The 21,274-nt window shown below is 39.7% G+C and overlaps 1 long non-coding RNA gene and 1 pseudogene across 2 annotated transcripts; one reads left to right on the plus strand and one right to left on the minus strand.

Moving 5' to 3' along the window:
- The first annotated feature begins 243 nt into the window (after nucleotides 1–243).
- On the plus strand, nucleotides 244–4,769 carry LOC120307101 (annotated as a pseudogene).
- An 8,780-nt stretch (nucleotides 4,770–13,549) lies between these two features.
- On the minus strand, nucleotides 13,550–17,248 carry LOC120307050. Of its 2 annotated transcripts, XR_005556437.1 has the most exons (4): nucleotides 16,709–17,248; nucleotides 16,349–16,513; nucleotides 14,646–14,737; nucleotides 13,550–13,961 (listed from the first exon to the last, which is right to left on the minus strand). It is a non-coding gene; the product is annotated as an uncharacterized LOC120307050 (long non-coding RNA). The 2 variants fall into 2 exon arrangements; XR_005556436.1 differs by lacking the exon at nucleotides 16,709–17,248 and having other exon boundaries at nucleotides 16,349–16,700.
- Between the last annotated feature and the right edge of the window lie 4,026 nt (nucleotides 17,249–21,274).

Here is a 21,274-nt window from a genome sequence, read left to right on the forward strand (position 1 = left end):
TTGTTTTGTTTGTTTTTTTCAAGACTGGAGACCCAGGTAGAGGCCTTGACTGTAATTCCATTCCTGAAGGCAGCCTTCCTTTAGAGTGAAGTTATGTCCATGGCTGGCTGGGGAATTCTGAGAGTTGAAGTCCACAAGTTTTAAAGTTGCTAAGGTTGGAGACCTCTGGTCTAAGATTCTAAGATGTAGGGAGATCTGTTGAGAATTAGGCAAGGGCACATCTTCAGCAAGATATCCGTAGATATGGAATTAATGAATCCTTGTGAGAATGAACTGAGCCCAACCCTGAAGCGAATATTTTTGTAATATCCTGAAAAGTGTGAGAGTTGAGAGTCATAAGTGCTTTGAGAGAGCAGGAAAATAGGATAATATAACTGATTAAAATTTTGGCACATGTGGCAACCATATCCATAACACAGCCTTTTGCTTCAGCACAAAGAAGAGCAAATGGTATGTTTCTGAGAAACATTAATTCAGTTTTCTTCCAGATCTTGCACAGTTTCTAAAGAAACCATTGCTGAAGATCTTAAAAACATTGGTGAAAAACAGTATTATTCAATTTTTTTAAAAAACAATCAGGTACAAAAATATCACTCTGGCTTCATTTAATTTTACTTAGATGTTTCAAAACATTTTATCTTTCAGAGAAATAAAAACTAGCTGATACATGATAGAACGGGGTACCAGGGACCGGTTACATGGAGAGAGGTTTTTCCGTGGACCGGAGAGTGTGTGGTTTTATGTGCTGCCTGCATCCCATGGATGGGGCTTTGCTTGTTTGTGTGGACTGGTTGCTGGCATGCTGTGGCCCGGTACCGGTCCACGGACTGGGGGTTGGGGACCCCTGTGGTAGAGGTTGCAAATGGAACTGTTAATTTAAGGACACATCTGCATAGGAAAAGCATCTGACATTAATGGATCTATCAAAGTCACAAATTAGGTCCTCAGCCTTGGAACACAACTTAGCAATTAGAAATTCTATCCAAATTCTTTATGAGCAAGAGCCTTAAATGTGCATTTCAGTTATACTAGCTGATCAGTTTTATATTTATGGATCTCTTTCTGACGCATTTATACTCTCCAAATGAAGCTGAGAGGCAGCACAAAAATGGTAAGGATCTACATCTTTATACCTGTTTTTCCATTATATGAAAAAAATATGAAATGACTTTCCACCACCACCACCACCTTAACATACTGAATGTCTGAGGATGTATAGCAATATGCTGGCAACTCCCAGTAGTATGGATGTGAGAAGAGTAGATGGATGGAGCAAAAGTCAAATATTGCTAAATCTCATGATTAACTATATAGCTGGGCTTCATACTTGATGTGATCAATTTTTGTAATAAATGAAAGCTTACATTGTGGAGTAAAAAAAACTAGTTTAAAAGGTAAGTCAAATATCTTTTGGGAGAGGAAATTAGACTTCATGTAATAGAGTCAACTTTGATTTACCTCAGAATGTAGTCGGTGCATAACATTATGTACTTTATTACATCTCATGATTTAATTTCATAAAAATTATAAAGAAGTTAAATGTGTTTTAGCTCCATGAGTTTTTGAATGAAAAATCCTTATTCTAATAAATTAGAATGTCTTAACTTTTTTTGAATCCATGTTGGATTGATTTAATAAAAACAGTGAAGTAAGCTTTTGTTGTATTAAATCAAGTAATACAATATGAATTTTAAGAAAAAAAATGTTTGGGATATCTGAAGTAATGTTTATTCAAAGCTAGTTATGGATCTTTTGTAGCTGGAATTGTAATTTGGAATAAAACCATTCATATCATTTTATTTTATTCAGCTTTTCTTCCTTTTGATTTCAAATTCACTTATTGTCATTATGATGCTAAATAATAGTGATTGCTCCTAATTAAACATGCAGGTACTGTCTAACTCTAAGAGCAATTCTGTGCTGCAGCTTAAGCTGCTTGTTTACTTGGCTGCTCCTGGCTGTTTCTTAAACCAACTTCAGCAATTCCAGTCTGGATTATAATGGATTGGCAATTGGTCCAGTTTGGGGCTCAGCCTTGACTACAGCCACCAGTAATATTTTCCATCCATGCAAAATATGTGGACCAGTTTGTTAGTGTCTGTCTTCTCTTTTAGAGATCTCACTGATCCCTGCATCTCTCCTTTCCTTTCCCTGATATTAGCAAACATGGATGCCTTCATCCCCTCCCTTTTCATATTATTTTCTTTGCAATATAAGCTCTTCCTTTCTTCTTTCAACTTGTATCATTGCTGTGGTGTTACAACAATCAAAGTTAACAAACTGTCCTTTCTGAACTCCTCTGTAGAACCATAGAAACTTTGTACCAAGGGAAAAACTGAGAGTGGAGTTGAAGAATACATGAGGAAAATGAAGGTGTAGGTTTAATTTTGGATGAAAGCGATAAAAAGTATGGCAATAAATATGTATTAGTGTCTCCTGGGTGCTGTGGGAAAATAAAGCAGTACAAACAAATAAATATAAATTAAAGTAGAAATACGTAGGTTGGCAATAGTTGCATGTTACATTTCTGCGATTGGTGATAATGGAACAACCATGGACGTGTTTTGGGATAATCTGAGTATTATTCCAAATGAATGAGATCCAGGGTGAAGAATTATTTTATTAGGTAACAGTAACTGATGGCAGGACTAAGACATTGTGCATTTTGAAGGCAAGAATGAATGAAAATAGTGATCATAAAATAAGCATTTGCTTAAGAAAAAATGTTTCAAATGCATGCTTATTAGCTTATCCGGGCTTAACTTATAAAAAGGAATGAATCAAGAAGCATGATTAACATAATTGCTTACGGTAAAAGATTACGATTATTAATGAATTCAGAATGATCAGAGTTCCAAACATGAGCCTTGGGAAAAAATAAACATGGAAGAGAAAGAAATAAAAGAAATAGAATGAAAGTAGATTGAGTACAGGAAGAGAAACAATGGCTTCTGTATGAAAAATTATTAGAATACAAGTTATTTCCCAAGAAGAATCAATAGAAAACAAAAGAAAGAAGCTGCCTTTATCTCATGTACTTAATTTCTTTTGCTTACTATTTCTTATTGTTTTTCTGTGCTTTACACCATTGCTTTCTTTGAAAGTAATGTGATGCATACACATTTTTTTTAAAAAATCATACATAATGTATTACAATATTAGATATTGAATACTGTTTATAGTGTTTGGTTTTGTTAACTTAGGGCCACTATTATTTAGTGCTTGTAATTTACTGAAACTCTGACCTGCTGAATTTTCTATTTTATTTTATGTAGATTTTAAAAAGCAAGTAATGGAATAAAATAAAAGTAACTCAATCTTACATCATCAGAAAGGAAACAAATTTTCAGCCACCAGCTCAAGTAACATTGACAGTGGTAATAAGCTACAACATGGTATTATTTAGTACTTTATGTGGAAAATGCTTACATAATAGAGCAGCAGCTTGTTCCAGACCTTGTTTATTACAGTAAAGGTTCCACTGATTTCAAAGAAACATACTTCCAAGGGAGTCTGCATTTTAATTAAAGTGAGAAGAGTGCAGAAATAGAACAGATTTGGAAAAGAACCTATGTGGTTACCTTTAAAACACAAAATCATTGCCATAAACAGAAAAAAAATAAGGCAACATAGTCAAATTAATAATATTCAGTTCTTGCATTCACATTAATTTGCCAAAGCTTCATCTCAAATATTCCTGCTATGGCTATGCTATTCAATTAAAGTATGTGATATTGACTTTATTTGCAAAAGAAGAAGTCGGGGGGGGGGGAAGGATTCTGCTCTCCATTGGCAGCTAGGAGTTGATCCAACCTGTTGAAAAATACAAAAAAACTGCATCTTTGTGATTTGTTTTCTTCCTTTCTATCTTGCACGAAACCATACTATGTGATGTACATGGAGAGTGAAAATGACACCAGACTGACCTGTTTCTACTTTCATCCCTTTTCAATCTTTCCAGAAGTGCATCTGTTGATTTTTTAATTTTTTTCCCTAGTTTTGTCCTGCTCAGTCTTTTGGTGAATTCTGCTGTTTTACTCAGCGTGCACAATGAACACTCCCTCCACACACCCATGTATTTTTTCTTGTCTAGCTTGGCCGTGTTGGAAATGGTCTATTCTTTTGTCCTTGCTCCCCTTACCTTGGCCAACTTCCTCTCTGCAAAGAAACCCTCCATCTCCTTGGCCAGGAGTGATGAGAAGCAGTGACTGTGTCTTATGGCTTATGACCGCTATGTGGCCATCTGCCACCCTCTGCCCTATTCAGCCATTATGAGCTGGAAGGTGTGCACTGCCCTTGTAGCTGGGACCTTCACCATGTGTCGCCTGTTTGGCATGCAAATCACTATCTTGATATTACGCCTCCCATTCTGTGGCAACCATGAGATCAATCACTTTCTGTGGGGATACTCATGCACATCAGGCTACATTCTTCATCATCTGTCCATTATCCTGGCTAGTCCATTTGTCCTAGTCTCGACCTCTTATACCTTCATTGTGAGGGCCATCTTGAAAATTAGCACCACTTCAGGACGGCAACGGGCTTTCTCTACTTGTTCCTCTCACTTGATGGTTGTCATTATGCAGTACAGCTGTGATGGTTTAATATACCTGCAGCCTGGCTCCAGTTACTCAGCAGAGGAAGGTCAGGTGGTGTCTATATTCTATACCTTTGACACACCTGTGTTAAACCCCCTGATCTATACCATATGAAACAGGGAATGAAAAAATGTACTGACCAAAATCCTGAGAAAGAATCTCTTGTGCTAATGAATGGTGTAGTAATCCCAACTAGCACCACCATGTGGTAAAAAGATGTGGCAAAAGTACACAGTGTACGGAACTGAAAGGTTTATTCAAGGTTTATACAGATTGGTCACAAGCATTTTGACTTAGTGATGAAACTGGAATTTTAGTTTCTTCAAGGAACAGTAAGAATGTTACTTATTGAGACTGATTGGTCTTCTGGGGAGCTTGTTTTATGTGTGGAAGTCAACATTTTATTTACAGGTGGCAGTTTGATAAGCAGGACTTTTCTCTTCTTGTTATCAAATTCAGAAGAAAATGCTAAAATGGGTAGGAGACCGAAAATATATGTTTGAAATGCAGCTGTCTAAAAACTGAACAAATAATAGGGCCGACTGAGATTCATTGTGTAGATTTGTTAACTGTAAAAGAAAGAAAGAAAATAAAAAGTTCAATCACTGCTAAAATTAGTGTTTTAACTGTATATATTATGTTCTTTTTCATGAGATTTAGTGCCAATGTATAATTTTCTGCACTATATGCTTGTTTTTTTTTTACTCCCCCCCCCCAAAGTTAAACATTGTTTGAAAACTTTATTTACATCTGCTTTTTGCAGAATCATAAACCTTCCTGAGTGGAGCTGGAGAAAATTTAAACCAGGAAGCTTTGAAAGCGCTCTGTTGGTTAATTCATTTCAAAAATAAATGTTAAAGATAGTGACAGTAGGTTTTTATTTTATTAGTACATTTGAATCTCAGCTTTTAACTCTTTCTCAGTTGTTTGCACTGCTAAGTAGGCACTGGTCTTTTTTCTGTTCCTAAGTAAAGATAGCATCCTTTAATCTTAACTGCCTCTGGCTCTACCAGAGACTGCTTCCCGAAGAAGCTGAATCTGACTATCAAGCAAGGTCAACAAGCTAGTTATTATTTAATTCAGTGTTTCTCAGTCTTGGCTAGTTTAAGAAGTTGGGGCATCAACTCCCAGAATTCTCCAACCAGCCTGGGGAATTCTGGGGGCTGAAATCCCCACATCTTAGAACATAGAATCATAAGGCTAGAAGGGACCTCAGAGGTCTTCTAGTCCAGCCCCATGCTCAAGGCAAGCGATCCCCAACTTTCTGGCTTTGCGGACTCCAAGGGGCAGGAGGGAGAGGCAATGGATACATGTGAGCTGTGGGCAAATGCGCACACAGCTTCATTTCCATGAGCGGCAAGCACATATGCATACCACTCGCACAAATGGAGCTTTGTGTGTGCACTTGCCCACTGCTTGTAGTATAGTGTAGTGTAGTGTAGTGTAGTGTAGTGTAGAGCAGTATAGTGGGCTGTGGCCCGGGGGTTGGGGACCCCTGCCTTACACCATCCCTGTCAAATGGTTGTTCAATCTTTTTTTAAAAACCTCCAGTAATGAAACACCCACAACTCCAGAATGCAAGCTATTCCACTGATGGTTCTCAGTGTCAGAAAATTTCTCCTCAGTTCTATGCTGGATCTCTCTTTAATAAACTTCCAGCATTACTTCTTCTCCTGCCCTCTCATGCTTTGCAGAAAAAGTCAGTCCCCTCTTCTCTGTGATAATCCCTCAAATATTGGAAGACAGTTATAATGTCCCCCCCCATCCTTCTCTTCAATAGGCTAGACCAGCGGTTCTCAACCTGTGGGTCGTGACCCAATTTGGGGTCGAACGATCATTTCACGGGGGTCGCCAAACAACACAGTCCACCATTTTTTCCCCTTTTCCTTAGCTGTGCTACTCCCTTTTATTCTATTGGCTTTTGAAAGCCAATAGAATAGACTCTCTTGAATAGAGTCTAATTCTATTGGCTTTCAAAAGCCAATAGGAATTGTCCAGGCTGTCTCTGCCCTGCTGAGCCTGCCAAAAGTCCCATTCTGCAAACGGTGCTACAAGTTGTCTGCAGCGAAGGCGAGCTGTCTGGAAGTTTCCACCCCTCCCTGCTGAGCAGCTACTAAAAATGTAAGTAAAAGAGGGCCAGGGGTGGGAGGTGGGAGGCTGGCGGGCGCAGGGAGGGTTGCTGGTGCGCATGGGGCCCAGTGGGTGCCTTACCTCCCTTGGGCTGGGCCAGCTGGTGGCCCAGCTGGTAGTCGGCCTGCTCCATCTCTGCCGCTTGCCAGCTACGCCTCGGCCGGTGCAGGGGGCGGCACCACACATGCGCGGCGCTCCCGGGCAGGGAAAGTCCTTGACTTACGACCGGTTGGGTAGTCCTTGACTTATGACCGGTTGGGTAGTCCTCGACTTACGACTGGTTGGGGGTCGCAGCATTAAAAAGGTTGAGAACCACTGGGCTAGACGTACCTAGCTTCCTCAACCATTCATCATACAATTTAACCTCCAGACCTTTTATCATCTTTGTTGCTTTTCTTCACACACATAGGCCTCAATGCCTTTTTTATATGATGGTGATAAGGACTGTATTAAGTATTCCAAGTGTGGCCTCTCTAATGCAGTATAAAGTGGCATTATCCTTTCTTGTGATCTTGATGTTATCCCTCTGCTAATGCAAGACTGCATTGGCTTTTTTTAGCAGCTTTTTTTTTTTTTTTTTTTTGGCTTTTGCTGGCTTAAATTTAAGTGGTCATCTTAAAGTCATCTCAGAGTCACCAAGGTTGAGAAACACTGATTTAATCTCTAGCATAATTTTGCACTAGAAACTGGGCATATATTTTCAGGCCTTTCTTGCCCAGCTACCAAATAACTGCAGTAGTATTTGATTTTAGGCATACTAATTTGGAGGAGAGTCAGGCAAGGCCCAATCTTTAAGCAAAGCAGAAAGACTGTCTTCTTACCGAGGAAACTAAAAGTCTGGCAGGCAGAGATTTAAGGACACAGCTTTCTAATAAACATGTTTATTGGGATAGAATCAAGATCACATGAAGTGTTAATACCACTTTACAATGCCTTGGTAAGGCCACACTTGGAATATTGCATCCAGTTTTGGTCACTGCAATGTAAAAAAGATGTTCAGACTCTAGAAAGAGTACAGAGAAGAGCAACAAAGGTGATCAGGGGACTGGAGGCTAAAACATATAAGGAACGGTTCTGGAATTGGGTACATCTAGTTTAATGAAGAGAAGGACAAGGGGAGACATGATAGCAGTATTCCAATATCCCAAGGGCTGCCATAAAAAATAGGGAGTCAAGCTATTCTCCAAAGCACCTGAAGACAAGACAAGCAGCAATGGATGGAAACTAACAAAATAATAAAATAAGCTTCTTTCAACATGTAAAAAACAAGAAAAAAGTGAAGGAAATGATTGGTCCATTAGTGGGGGAAAGTGGCAAGAAGGTGACAAGCAACAGGGAGAAAGCAGAATTATTTAACTCATTTTTTGCATCTGTCTTTACACAAAAGGAAAAAACAAACCAACCTACCAAAAATAGTGCCATAAAAAACTGAATAGAAACGCAAGTTAACATAGGTAAGAAAATGGTAAGTGAGCACCTGTCTAGCCTAGACCAGATGGATTACACCCCAGGGTTCTCAAGGAACTGGCAGATGTGATCTCAGAACCATTGAACTATATTTTTCAAAGATCCTGGAGCACTGGGGAACTACTGGAGGACTGGAAAAGAGCTGATGTAGTTCCCATCTTCAAAAAAGGAAAAAAAAATGTACCCAAGAAATTATAGACTTATCAGCCAGACCTCAATACTTGGAAAGATTCTGGAAAAGATAATCAAACAATGAATCAGCGAACACCTAGAGGCAAACAAACTTATTACTAAAAGCCAACATGGGTTTGTCAAAAACAGATCATGCCAGACAAATCTTATTGCATTCTTTGACCAAGTGACAAAATTAGTGGATCAGAGGAATGCTGTGGATATAATTTACTTGGACTTCAGTAAGGCATTTGATAAAGTAGATCACAACCTTCTACTTGATAAGATAGAAAAATGTGGGTTAGACAGCATCACCACCAGATGGATCCGTAGCTGGCTGACCGGCCGTACTCAGAGTGTGGTCCTCAATGGAACCGCATCTACATGGAGGGAAGTGTGTAGTGGGGTGCCCCAGGGCTCTGTTCTGGGCGCAGTGCTCTTCAACATCTTCATCAACGATTTGGACTAGGGGATAGATGGGGAAATCATCAGATTTGCAGACGACACCAAGTTGACAGGAATAGCCAACACTCCAGAAGACAGGCTTAGGACATAGGAGGATCTGGACAGACTTGAACAATGAGTGCTATCTAACAAAATGAATTCAATAGTGAAAAAAGTAAGGTTCTACATTTAGGCAAGAAAAACCAAACCTACAGGTATAGTATAGGGGGTACCTTGCTCAATAGTAGTAACTGTGAGAGGGACCTCGGAGTCTTAGTGGACAATCACTTAAATATGGGTCAGCAGTGTGCGGCAGCTGCCAAAAAGGCCAACACAGTGCTGGGCTGCATTTACAGAGGGATAGAATCAAAATCACGCAAAGTGTTAATACCACTTTACAATGCCTTGGTAAGGCCACACTTGGAATATTGCATCCAGTTTTGGTCACCACGATGTAAAAAAGATATTGAGACTCTAGAAAGAGTACAGAGAAGAGCAACAAAGGTGATCAGGGGACTGGAGGCTAAAACATATAAGGAATGGTTCTGGAATTGGGTACATCTAGTTTAATGAAGAGAAGGACAAGGGGAGACATGATAGCAGTATTCTAATATCTCAGGGGCTGCCCCAAAGAAGAGGGAGTCAAGCTATTTTCCAAGGCGCCTGAAGGCAGGACAAGAAGCAACGGATGGAAACTAATCCAGGAGAGAAGCAACCTAGAACTAAGGAGGAATTTTCTGACAGAACAATTAATCAGTGGAACAACCTGCCTCCAGAAGCTGTGAATGCTCCAACACTAGAAATTTTTAAGAAGAGACTGGACAGCCATTTGTCTGAAATGATATAGGGTTTCATGCCTGAGTAGGGGGTTGGACTAGATGACCTGTAAGGTCCCTTCCATCATCATCATCATCATCATTATTTACTAAGGAAGCCATTAAAAGGAAATCCAGCCAGGATCATGTAACTCTAGGCCATGTACCCTCAAGTTTCCCCAAGAAAGATATGGCACAAGTATAATAATAAGTGGATAGATAGGTCTAGAATTACCACATTTTTTCTTAGTATTTTTTCTAAAAAAATCCAACTGGATAAGTTGTTTGTGTCATGCAGGCATTTGGAAGGCTGAATTATTCTTGAAAGAGTCTGTGTGGTACATAAGCGGGAAGGAATATTTAAGCACAAATGTGCCACTGTTGCTTATCTCCCAGCCCTAGGGAGACAACATGAGCCTGTCTTGTGAGGCTACCGCATGATGTACTGGAATGTTAAGTCTCTGATCCTGTCCAAATGCTAAAAACATATTTATGTTTAATAAGTCCTATAAAAGGGAAAGGGAAAAGCACAGCTGTACCATTTCAGAGGGCTATCGGTGGTGATTGGCAGGGAAATGGTTAGGATCTCAGACAGCTAAAATGGCTTTTCTACCCACAACTGTACAAAGTCTATTTGTCAGCTAGCTATGGAATGCTGATCTTCAGGATTCCAAGGATCAGTCTTGATTCCCAAGTAGGTAGTGCCTTCTAATACAACGGATTTTTTTTCTTTATGCAGTGTTTGCGGTGGGGGAAAGATTTTAGATATCCTCTTAGGTTTTCATTTTTCAAAGCTAGGGAGGTCTTTTCTAATTCCTGAAAAGAAAAGATGGTACTATGGAACACAAATTGGAAAATATTTGCTGGGAGAACACAGAAGACAACACACTTTTCTTTAAGGAAAATGCTTTTCAAGTAGGGTATACAGATAGTCCTCGATTTACAACAGTTCATTTAGTGACCATTCATAGTTACAATGGCACTGAAAAAAAAGTGACTTATGACCATTTTTTACACGACCATTGCAGCATCCCCATGGTCATCTGATCAAAATTCAGACGCTTGGCAACTGACTCATATTTATGACGGTTGCAGCATCTCCTGGAGTCACATGATCCCCTTTTGCAACCTTCTGACAAGCAAAGTCAATGGGGAAGCCAGATTTACTTAACAACCATGTCACTGTTCTATCCCAGCCTATTGCCGTCCTTGTTAAAGGCACAAAGACCAAACCCCTGTTGATACAATAGGCTGGAGACTTTAAAACAAAACAAACCCCTTTTAATATGGGTGACAAACCTGTCAAATAGTCCAAAACACAAACAGCAAACTCAAGTCCAAAGGAAGGAAATAATCCACAGGAAACACGATGCAAACAGAAGAGTAGTCACAAGCAAGACGAACAGACCAGGATTCCAAGAAGCACTTTGCAAACGGTTGCCTTCAGCAACCAGCACCGCCCACACCTCCTCTTTTTATATAGCAGTCTCAAGGTGTTGCCTCTCATTGCCTTCTCCTTTTACTCTGGAGTTGCCGTATTGACTGCTGCTGATTTACTCTTGCTAATTGACGATGTGTGCGAGCATCAATTAGCAAGTCCATCAGGTGTGAGTCCTCCGAGTCTGACTCATTCTCCTCACACAGCAGAGCTTCATCAGGAACACGACTGGAGGGCCCAGGCTCTGCATCAAACCGTGAGTCTTGTAATTCATCAGAGTCTCCCTCTGCCCCTGATGACCCTTCAAATGCCTCCTCCACCTCCTTCTCAGATTCCTCAGACTCAGCTGTTGGGAGCACCGGCTGGCACGGAATCACAACAGTCACTAATTTAATTGCAGTGAATCACTTAACAATGGTAACAAGAAAGGTTGTAAAATGGGGCAAAGTCCACTTAACAAATGTTTCACTTAGCAACAGAAATGTTGGGCTTAGTTGTGGTCATAGCTTGAGGATTACCTGTAATTTTAAAGGAGCCGAGCAAGATGGTGATGTGCAGTATACCATTTCTAGCTGTGGCAATTTTCAGAGATGCTACCACTTACCCAGAATTATTTTTTCTTGGAAGAAGGTAATTGGAGGTCTTTGACACATCTGTGGAATTATAAACTTTCCAAGAGAATTCTATTCTCAATCCATTACATTTTTAAAAGAATTCATGTGATTCTGCAGAGACCCGTTTCTTATATTTTTTTTCCTACTTTTAGCACACATTTCTAGTTCCAGCTATAAACAGACCTTATTCATATCTTTTGTTGAATCCTAGAAAGGGAAGAATTAATACCCATTTTCTCACTGGCTGCTCCAGCTCCTATTGCCAGTTGAGTACTCGTGTATTTTTTGCCATCTGTTGTCATTTCTCTATCTCCAAAACAACAGTCCTGGGTGATTAGTTGGGTTGGGAGAGTGAGTGAATGGTGCAAAGTTAACCAGTGAACTTTCATGAGTGGGGAACAATTCGAATATGATGCCAGTTCTACATCAACCCTATGCCACACTGCTTTTCTTCTAACCACCGAAACATAATCATGAATATCAGTGACTTAACACAAACATGAGAATCGGCTTTTAAGAGGTAAAATTTTAAATTAGATGTCATTTAGATAACTTTATTCAGAGAAAACTTTAGCTTTGAAGAATTAAGAGAATCCTTGATAGATCACATAGTCCCACTTCATATTCATACAATAGTTTAACTAACCAATGAATACCAGTAGTCCTCAACATACGGCCACAATTGAGCTCAAAATTTATGTTGTTAACTGAGAAATTAGTTAAGTGAGTTTGCTCCATTTCACGACTTTTCTTACCACATTTGTTAAGTGAATCACTGCAGTTCCTAATTCATAACAAAGTTGTTAAGTGAATCTGGTTTCCCCATTGACTTTGCTTGTCAGAAGGTCGCAGAAGGAGATCACATGACTCCAGGACATTGCAACCGTCATAAATCTGAGTCAATTGTCAAGCATCCAATTATAAATCATGTAACTATAGGGATTGCTACAATGGTCATAAATGTGACAAATGGTCGTAAGTCACTTTTTTCAGTGCCATTGTAACTTTGAACAGTCACTAAATGAATGGTTGTATGTCAAGGATTACTTGTATTTTATACAGATAGCTATCAGTACCTTTAGTGTTGCTGGTGGATTTTACTCAAGGAAAGATTGTGTCATGAGACAACTTCTTTTAGGAAAAAAATAGGAGGAAGAAAGAGTATTATGTATGTTTGCTGCCTTATTTATAAAAATAATAAAGGCAGATTAAAAATATAACAAATAAATATATTAGGCAATGTGCATGACTAAAACATACACAGCCATTGGGAACCACATCTCTTATCACCTAGGTAATGAACATATCTCTGTGCCATCTATCCAACAAAGCCCCGAACGAGCATTTGTTATAAAGCAAAACATTTTCAGCTTTTAAGAAATGTAGGTACCCTACATTTTATGTCCAACCAGCCTGCCTTTGGAGATTGCAGTCCTGAATTGTGAGGTTCTTACTATACCATGGGATTAAGTCTAACCAGTTGTGAGAGAAAGCAGATTTTAACCTTGGGACTCCAATGACTCTAAATATCAAGCAGAAATTTCATAGATCAAGAGGTATGGGTAGGTCACTAGGGTTTGCAATCCCACATTGTAAATGATGGCGAGCAGCAAGACAATTTTGCCCTGAGTATTGCAATTTGTTAACCAACAATATGTTCTAGCAAGTGTATATTTGACACATGATGAGGGAGAACATTAATTTCTCCATTAGTTTGCACCAGAGAATCGCCTCTATCCTCCGAGTGTCTGACTGACATTTAGAATTTTAATTTTTCATGGTTCTCAAAAATTCAGAAAAAGTAATGCAACCATTTTTTTTCTGCAGTTCAAAATTCTCCATACTTGAATCACAAACAGTAGAGACCAAAGATGGGTGGAACAATTAGTCTTATTCTAATTCTCCTCTTCAAGTTAAATAATGGCAGATTTGAGACAGACAAAAAGAAATAATCTTTCATATACTGTACATATAGAGCATAGTTAAGCTTTGGAATGTATGGCCTTCACATTTTGATAACTGGAAATGGAAGCCAATTTGATTGAAATAGAAACCAACAAATGGCGGACTTTAATCAAAGAGCTGTGACAATTAAAGAGTTGATGGCAAGATGGTGGCAACTGTGCTCTTACAAATTAAGTGAGATGCTTAGTGTAGCATGTCATCAAGAATTTTTGTTGCATACTGTTTGATACCCTGAACACTGAATCCCAGCTTATGGGTTTTCCATAACCTTTCCACTGGTGAGAATGGACACTGGGGTCCTCATTCATTGCTGCAGCCGCTAACAAAAAAAAAAAAAAAAAAAAAAGAATGTCATGAAGTTGAAGGCAACTTTATTTGATTGTCTTTACTAAAAACTAAATGGCAAAAAATGGCTTGGATATTATTACTTTCAAATTTATTTATTACTCAAATTTATATGGCCATCCACCTCACAGAAAGAGACTTTGGACAGCATACAACAATCCAATAAAAACAGTAAATAAATATGACAACCATTAGTTAAAACCATTATATACTAATTACTGCAAAGAATTAGAAATTATAAAAGCAGAGCTAGAACAGAAGAAAACAATAAATGGAAAGAATTTAATAATTTAATGATAACAATATTAATAAGGGAGTCACCTCAGGAGTGCCCACCTGTCCCCTGAGGCATAATCAGGTTGGGAGGCCAACTTTATTTCTGGGGACAGAAAATTCCATAATATGGGCACCACAGCAGAAACGGCCCGCTGCCTAGAATAAATGTCTTATATTTTATAAGTAACACTGTGTTTCTTTTCATGAGGGAACCCACAGTGCTTTAAGTGGGACACAATTTTTCTTATATCTTATAAATGATACAATATCTTATGATGAAATAAATAAACAAAGGGATAAATACCAAATGTATAATACTGAAAAAGGAAGCAAAAACTATCAAGAAGCTTTATGTAATTCAAACAGTTTAAAACTACTCAACTGTCACAGAGAAGAGGGGATTGACTTATTCTCCAAAGCACCAGAGGCAGGACAAGAAGTAATATGTGAAAGTTTGTCAATGAGAGATCCTACCTAGAAGTAAGGAGAAATTTTCGGACAGTGAGAACAATTAAACAACGGAATAGCTTGCTTCCTGGAGTTGTGGATGTTCCATCACTGGAGGTTTTCAAATAAAGATCATTCTGTAGGCAACCTTGGCTCTTTTACGACTCATGGACTTCAACTCCCAGAATTCCTGAGCCAGCCATGCTGAGGGGAAAGGGAGAGTTTCCAAGCTTAGCCATGCTGGCTCAGGAATTCTGGGAGTTGAAGTCCACGAGTCATAAAAGAGCCAAGGTTGCCTACCCCTGATATAGGAGAAATTTCTCCACCAATGACTGCAGAATTCTGAGTGAGATTCAAAGATTTCATAAGACTGAATTTAATATATTTTTTTGATGTGGTGGTGGGGGAGATAAATTATCTTGCAAATTCAGTATTCCATCTCACGATAACCCTCTCCATCTGGCTGCAGATGCCCACTTTAAGCAAGGAGAAATTCCAGGACAGGATTCAGTTTTAAACTCGGGGGGGGGGAGGGGAAAGGTTAATGGGCTGGTGTCCCATTCTCCCTCTTTTTAAAAATATTTTCCTATACAAAATTACCCATAGTTCAATTTGATATATTGTATATGATGTATGTAGTTTTAGTATACTTAAATACAGTTTTGCTACTCACCCAGATTTTCATGAAAAGTTTGTAAGCTGGATAATTTTACTATGTATTTATATACAGGATTATTCACTCTTCCTCTTCTAGATGGCTGCTTCTTTGCTCTCCCATAACATCTCTCAGCCAAAGAGCAGATTTACTACAGGTAGTCCTCAATTTACGTTATTAAACGAGACATTTGCTAAGTGAATTTTTCCCCATTTTATGACCTTTCTTGCCACGCTTGTTAAGTGAATCACCACTGTTAAGTTAGTAATATGGTTGTTAAGTGAATCTGGTTTCCCCCATTGACTTTGCTTGTCAGAAGGTCACAAAAAGTGATCACATGACCCCAGGACACTGCAAGAGTCATAACTATCAGTCTATGGCAGTGGTTCTCAACCTTTCTAATGCCGCGACCCCATAATACAGTTCCCCATGTTGTGGTGACCCCCAACCACTTATACATCACCGGGTGCCAGGGGCGTGGCCAAAGAAAAGGGGGAAAAAATGGTGGACAGCCTTGTTTGGCGACCCCCGTGAAATGGCGTTCGACCCCAAATGGGGTCCTGACCCACAGGTTGAGAACCACTGGTCTATGGTCTAGCATCTGAATTTTGATCACGTACGCATGAGGATGCTGCAATGGTTGTAAGTGTGAAAAATGGCCATAAGTCACTTTTTTTTTCAGTGCTGTTGTAACTTTGAACGTCACTAAAATGAACTGTTGTAAATCAAGGGCTACCTGTATCTCCATTCTAGCAAATTTCTTAATTATTGCAGAGAGAATTATTGGCCTGGACAGACCTCAGCATGAAAGGCAGCTGGTGCAATTCTTCTTATCTTGGGCTCCGGAAATTATTACATCCCTGGTTGTTCAAAAGCCTGCGGGAAACAGTGGCGTTCTCTCTTCTCTTGACCCATTTCTGTCTTCCGATCTTTAGGCCTATTTCCCAAGACGGGTTCTCTTTTAAAAACTTCCAGATACTCACCTTTTGGCTTGTTCCTGCAAGGTTTTTTTTGTTTGTTTGTTTTCCTTCCGCTAAAAGTCAACGAAGCCAAACCGCACTCGCGGATGTTCAGCCGTCCTCACCTGGTCACGGTGTGACTTCAGGGACTTGCCGTTCGGCTTGTTACTGCTTATAAAACAATCCAACCTAGAACAAGAGGAAGTCGCGGGAGTCATAAAAGCGTGTAGTCAACATTCTCCCGGGCGAAGCCACGACTCCTCGTTAACAGAGCCGCTTGTCCGGGCCGATGTCTCTTTAAGAGAGCTTTCTGCCCAGGTAAAGGGGGCGGAGCCTCCGCTCTCCCGTCCCCCTCCCCCTTTTCTTTCCCTCCGCGGCTGTCACCGAGGATTAGCAGCTGCAGCCAGCTCAGCGCCGGAGGATCAGGCTCGCTGGGGGAGCGAGAGCCAGATTGAGATTGTGCGGGGTGGGCTGGGGATGCCGGCATGTATGCTCTCTCTCCCGCCCTGGTGCAACTTGGACGCCCCTCCTAGAGAGTGAGCAAAGGAGGCGAAAGAGGAGGAAGCTTCGCTTTGGGCTTCGCGCTGGGATTCCACTTCCTGGAGGAGCCCTCCCCGTGCACAGGTCTCCTGGGTTCGCTGCTTGGCCGAGGGAGAGGAGCCGCACCCGACCACAATGAAGGACCGGCTGGAGCAGCTGAAGGCGGTGAGTATCGCCCCCCCTCACTGGATCTCCCACCCGGAGGATCTGGAGGGTGATCCGGGAGAAAGACGAACCTGGCTGCTCTCATTGGAAATTCCCATTGACTCTTGCGGACTTTATTTCTGGGTAAACTTACACAACGTCCGACATCGGGAATTCATTGACCCAGAGAGAGAAAGGCGTTCAGTCCCCTCCAAATCTAGCTGGATATACCTCTATAGAGTCATTTTGTACCTTTTCCTAGATAGAAGCAAGATGAAGGGTCGTATCTATCTGTTCGTTGATTTCTCCGTGTAAAAATGGCAAAGGGGTTGTAGCCTGGTAGATTTTAAAAACTTGCTGGAAAAGTGAATATAGAAGGTGCGGGAAGAGGAAACGCAGTGGGCTAAAGGTAGGCATTCAGGCCAATTCTGAATGAACACCAACGCTTCTTAGCACCAGAAGGTGTGCGGTACAACCTGCAAGACACGCAAGTCCTAGGGGGCGACCAACCACCTGCTGTGTTTCTGAGTTGATGAGAAGAGGAATCTGGTTGTAGTAGTCTAGTCCCCTTAGGAACAAACTTAATCAAGTAGTTGGAGAAGGAGTGGCAAGGTAATGCCTTGGTAGCCTTCAGAAGCTTGAGGAGTGCCACCCATTTATTTCCATGCCTGAAGAACATAAATAGAATCAGCAGCTTCCTCCTATTTGATTTCCCTCCTTGTGACGCTTAGATTTTATCTGGTAAATGTAGTCTTGTCACTAAACTATGAGCCTGGCTAACATAGCTGCACTGAGATGTCATGAAAGGGTTAGGCACATCATGAGCTTAGGTTCCTACTTTATTTTATCTCTAATACTGACATTGAATGTCTTGCAACTGCTGAAGGTCACACACAAGTTAGAGCATCTTTTCTTTTAAAGGTCCTTTAGAGCATAAGGAGCAAGCGTTTTGTTAAAATGTGGTGCAACTAACCATTTTATAGTTTCCATTTTTAAACTGCTGAGCCATTTGCAAAAAAAAAATGCATCTAGCTTGTAAGACAAGTTTGCCTGTGCTTCTCATCAAGTGCATAATTCTTGTGTAAGTTACCTGTTCTTAAGCTGGGGATGGTATTATACGGCTGGTTGTCCAGCTCTGGTCACTGGCACAAGGACAGCTTCTCATTGACTGCATTGCCAAAATATATTGTTAGTTCAGTATGTGTGCCAGGCTTTGCAGAGGCCCAGATATTTTAACCTTCTGTGAAGGCCTTTTGCACTGTCAAATTCCTAGGCTTGTTGTCTTGTTTTCTAAGGATAAAGTTATATGTGACAGTTATACTTGCTAGGATGCAGAATTAGCCATTTTCTGGTGCACTGAGTACTGCTTGTCTCATGGAATGAACCAGTTGCTTAGTGTTGAAATGGATGTTGTGGCTCTGTTCACTGGAAGCAGGAAGTAAGTTAGGATTATTACAAGCATGGCTTAATTTATAGAAGAAGAGGTGTTCAGGTCATTTTGTGAATTTGCATTTTTTTTACACATGCAAAGCTATGGTTTATATAATCATGATTTATTAAAGAAACTACAATTTGTTGAATCCACCCAGTATATTTAACCAGAAAGGATTGTTTATATGCTACAGTAGTTGAATTCACATGTGCGATAAAACACAAGGAAGCAAATCATATTTTGGCCTGCTATTGTGTACACACTCCAGTCCTACATAAAAGCAAAGGCCGCGCCATAGGAAGGATGGTGCTGGGGAAGTTACTTAGTAGGTGCTACCAACATGCATTTCTTTTACATTTCACATGATCTGAGATTAAGTTCTGACCATGTGACTGCAGATAATCTGCAGGAGATGAAAATAGGAAGGCAAAAAACCCACAGGAGAAATAATGCTGGCCAGCAGAAAAAGATTCTGTGGATTTTCTTATGTTGCTGAACTGCAACTCTCAGGCATCCTGGCCAATTATGAAGGATGCTGAAAATTTTAGTTCAGCAATATCTAACCAAAGTCTTCCAACTTTAGACTTTGTGCAGGGTCAATTTAACCTGTGAGTTCATTTGGATTGAGAATTTTCCTTGGGTGGGCTTAATTTATTACAGTAAATTTGTCTTTTTTGATCAGACTTGTTTTCCAGGTCAACTGATAACAGATTAAATAAAACTGTCAAACAGATGAAGTCAGTACTGAGATCTTAGAGGAAGCCGTACAAATGAAAACTAGTAACAGTTACCCACCATACAAATTAGCAATAATAAAAATCCAGCTTTGATCCATCAACTAACTCTGTGGCAGAGGCATATAATGTGTTGTCCCAAAATAACATTTGTATCCTTAAAAGTCTGGGTTCATTTTTCAAAGGTCCTCCAAAAATAGCAACAATCTGTAATTCTTCATGTGATAAAAGAGGAAATTATTAATTATGCTGGGAGTAATCCTATTCCCATAACTAAAAAGTATTGATTTGGTCTACTTTTGGTAGTATGACCCTTAGTATAGCATTAAACAGCCCATAATAGTGCTTCTTAAAAAGACTAGGTACCCTTGCTATAGTGAATGACAAACCCTACTTTAAGATTTAAATAAATTAAATCAAGTTGTTAATTATTTTTACTTGAACTCTTTCATACTGCTTTTTGCCTTGAAGATTTGCTATTCTTCTGAATTATATTGATTGGGGGTTAGTAATCAAATCCCTTGGGTGAGTGATATTTGCTTGCTATTAAAATAGACATTTAATATTAAATCTGTGACCACTTATTGTTTAGTTAACTTGTTTCTCTTCTTTAGAGCAAACAAAAGTATTGTAAGATTTACTCAGTTTTCAATATAGTATACTACCATGGATCTTCTGCTTTTACTGAAAATGTGTGAAACAAAAGTATCTGTTAGTAGTTAAGGTCAAACTAAATTCCTCTTTTTAAAACAAACTGTGTTCTTTGCTTATAAGATAAATATATTTATAATAAAGTGGAATAATTATATTAATATTTTACAAATTTTAAATTAGTCAACCTGAATTCTGCGGAAATTCTGGACATTTGCATTTTGTTTTCAATGTGTGTAATTCATTTTTCCTGCTCTTGTCATTGAGCAATATAACTGACTGCTGACGGTAGGAAAAGCAACTGAAGTTCTGTTTGGTAAAACTTCTCAGGCATTTCAATAAATGCTTTTTTTTTAAAGTGCTGATTTTAAAAAGTAAAACAATGAATTGTCACCTATTTTTTCCTGGAGCAGAATTTTGGAGCAAATATGGTGGTAATCTTTTAATTGGGAGGAGGTAAACCCATTAACTTTAATCTGAAAAGGTATATAAGTGTTTTGAATTGTACTAGAATGTAATGGTAATCCTATGAGCCAGAGAACCTGGAATTTTGATCCCTTACACTTTCCATAAGTTCTTCTTTCTGAATAGCTGCGAGGAGGAGTGAAGGACTTACGAATCTTTTATTTCAGGAATCCCTAACCCAGTGTTTCTCAACCTTGACAATTTTAAGGCATGTGGACTTCAACTCCCAGAAGTCCACAGCCAGCAATGCTGGCTGTGGAATTCTGGGAGTTGAAGTCCACATGCCTTAAAATTGTCAAGGTTGAGAAACACTGCCCTAACCCCTTGTCCACGGACTGCTATTGGTCTGTGGCCTGTTGGAAATTGGTCCACGCAAGTGGTGGGCAAGTGGGCAAAGCTAGGATTAGGTTGCGCGCATGAAACCATCGCCTCTCCCCTGCTGTTGCTGCTGCTGCTGCTACTGCTGCCGGTCTGTGGAGCCAGAAAGTTTGGGGACGGCTGTTTTATTTCATTAAATGGGAAACAAAGGGGTAGGCAACCTTGGCTTTTATGACTTGTGGACTTCAACTCCCAGAATTCCTGAGCCAGTATGGCATGGCTGGCTCAGGAATTCTGGGAGTTGAAGTCCACAAGTCATAAAAGAGCCAAGGTTGCCTACCCCTGAGCTAGACCAGGCACAGAAAACAATTAGATTCATAAAAATGAATGAGATCATTAACCACTTTGTCTAGGATAATGCAGAGGAGTGATTATAATGAAACCAAGAGTTAAAAGAAAAAGATGTTGAATATGAAAGTCTAATTTTTTCATTGCATTGGTTTCTTGAAGGGAAGTTGGAAGAATTGCAAAACTACTTATTCTTTTTGTATCATAAGGAACTCTACATTATAGTCTTTTTTTTAAAATCAAACTGACTTATGGGGCTATGTTATACGTTATACTCTGTGCCTCAGTTGTCTCTCTGTAAAATATCTTTTTGTTATA

The sequence above is a fragment of the Crotalus tigris genome, unplaced genomic scaffold (assembly GCF_016545835.1).
Source record: "Crotalus tigris isolate CLP2741 ecotype Arizona unplaced genomic scaffold, ASM1654583v1 scf7180000017764.6130737, whole genome shotgun sequence".
Classification (NCBI taxonomy): Eukaryota; Metazoa; Chordata; class Lepidosauria; order Squamata; family Viperidae; genus Crotalus; species Crotalus tigris.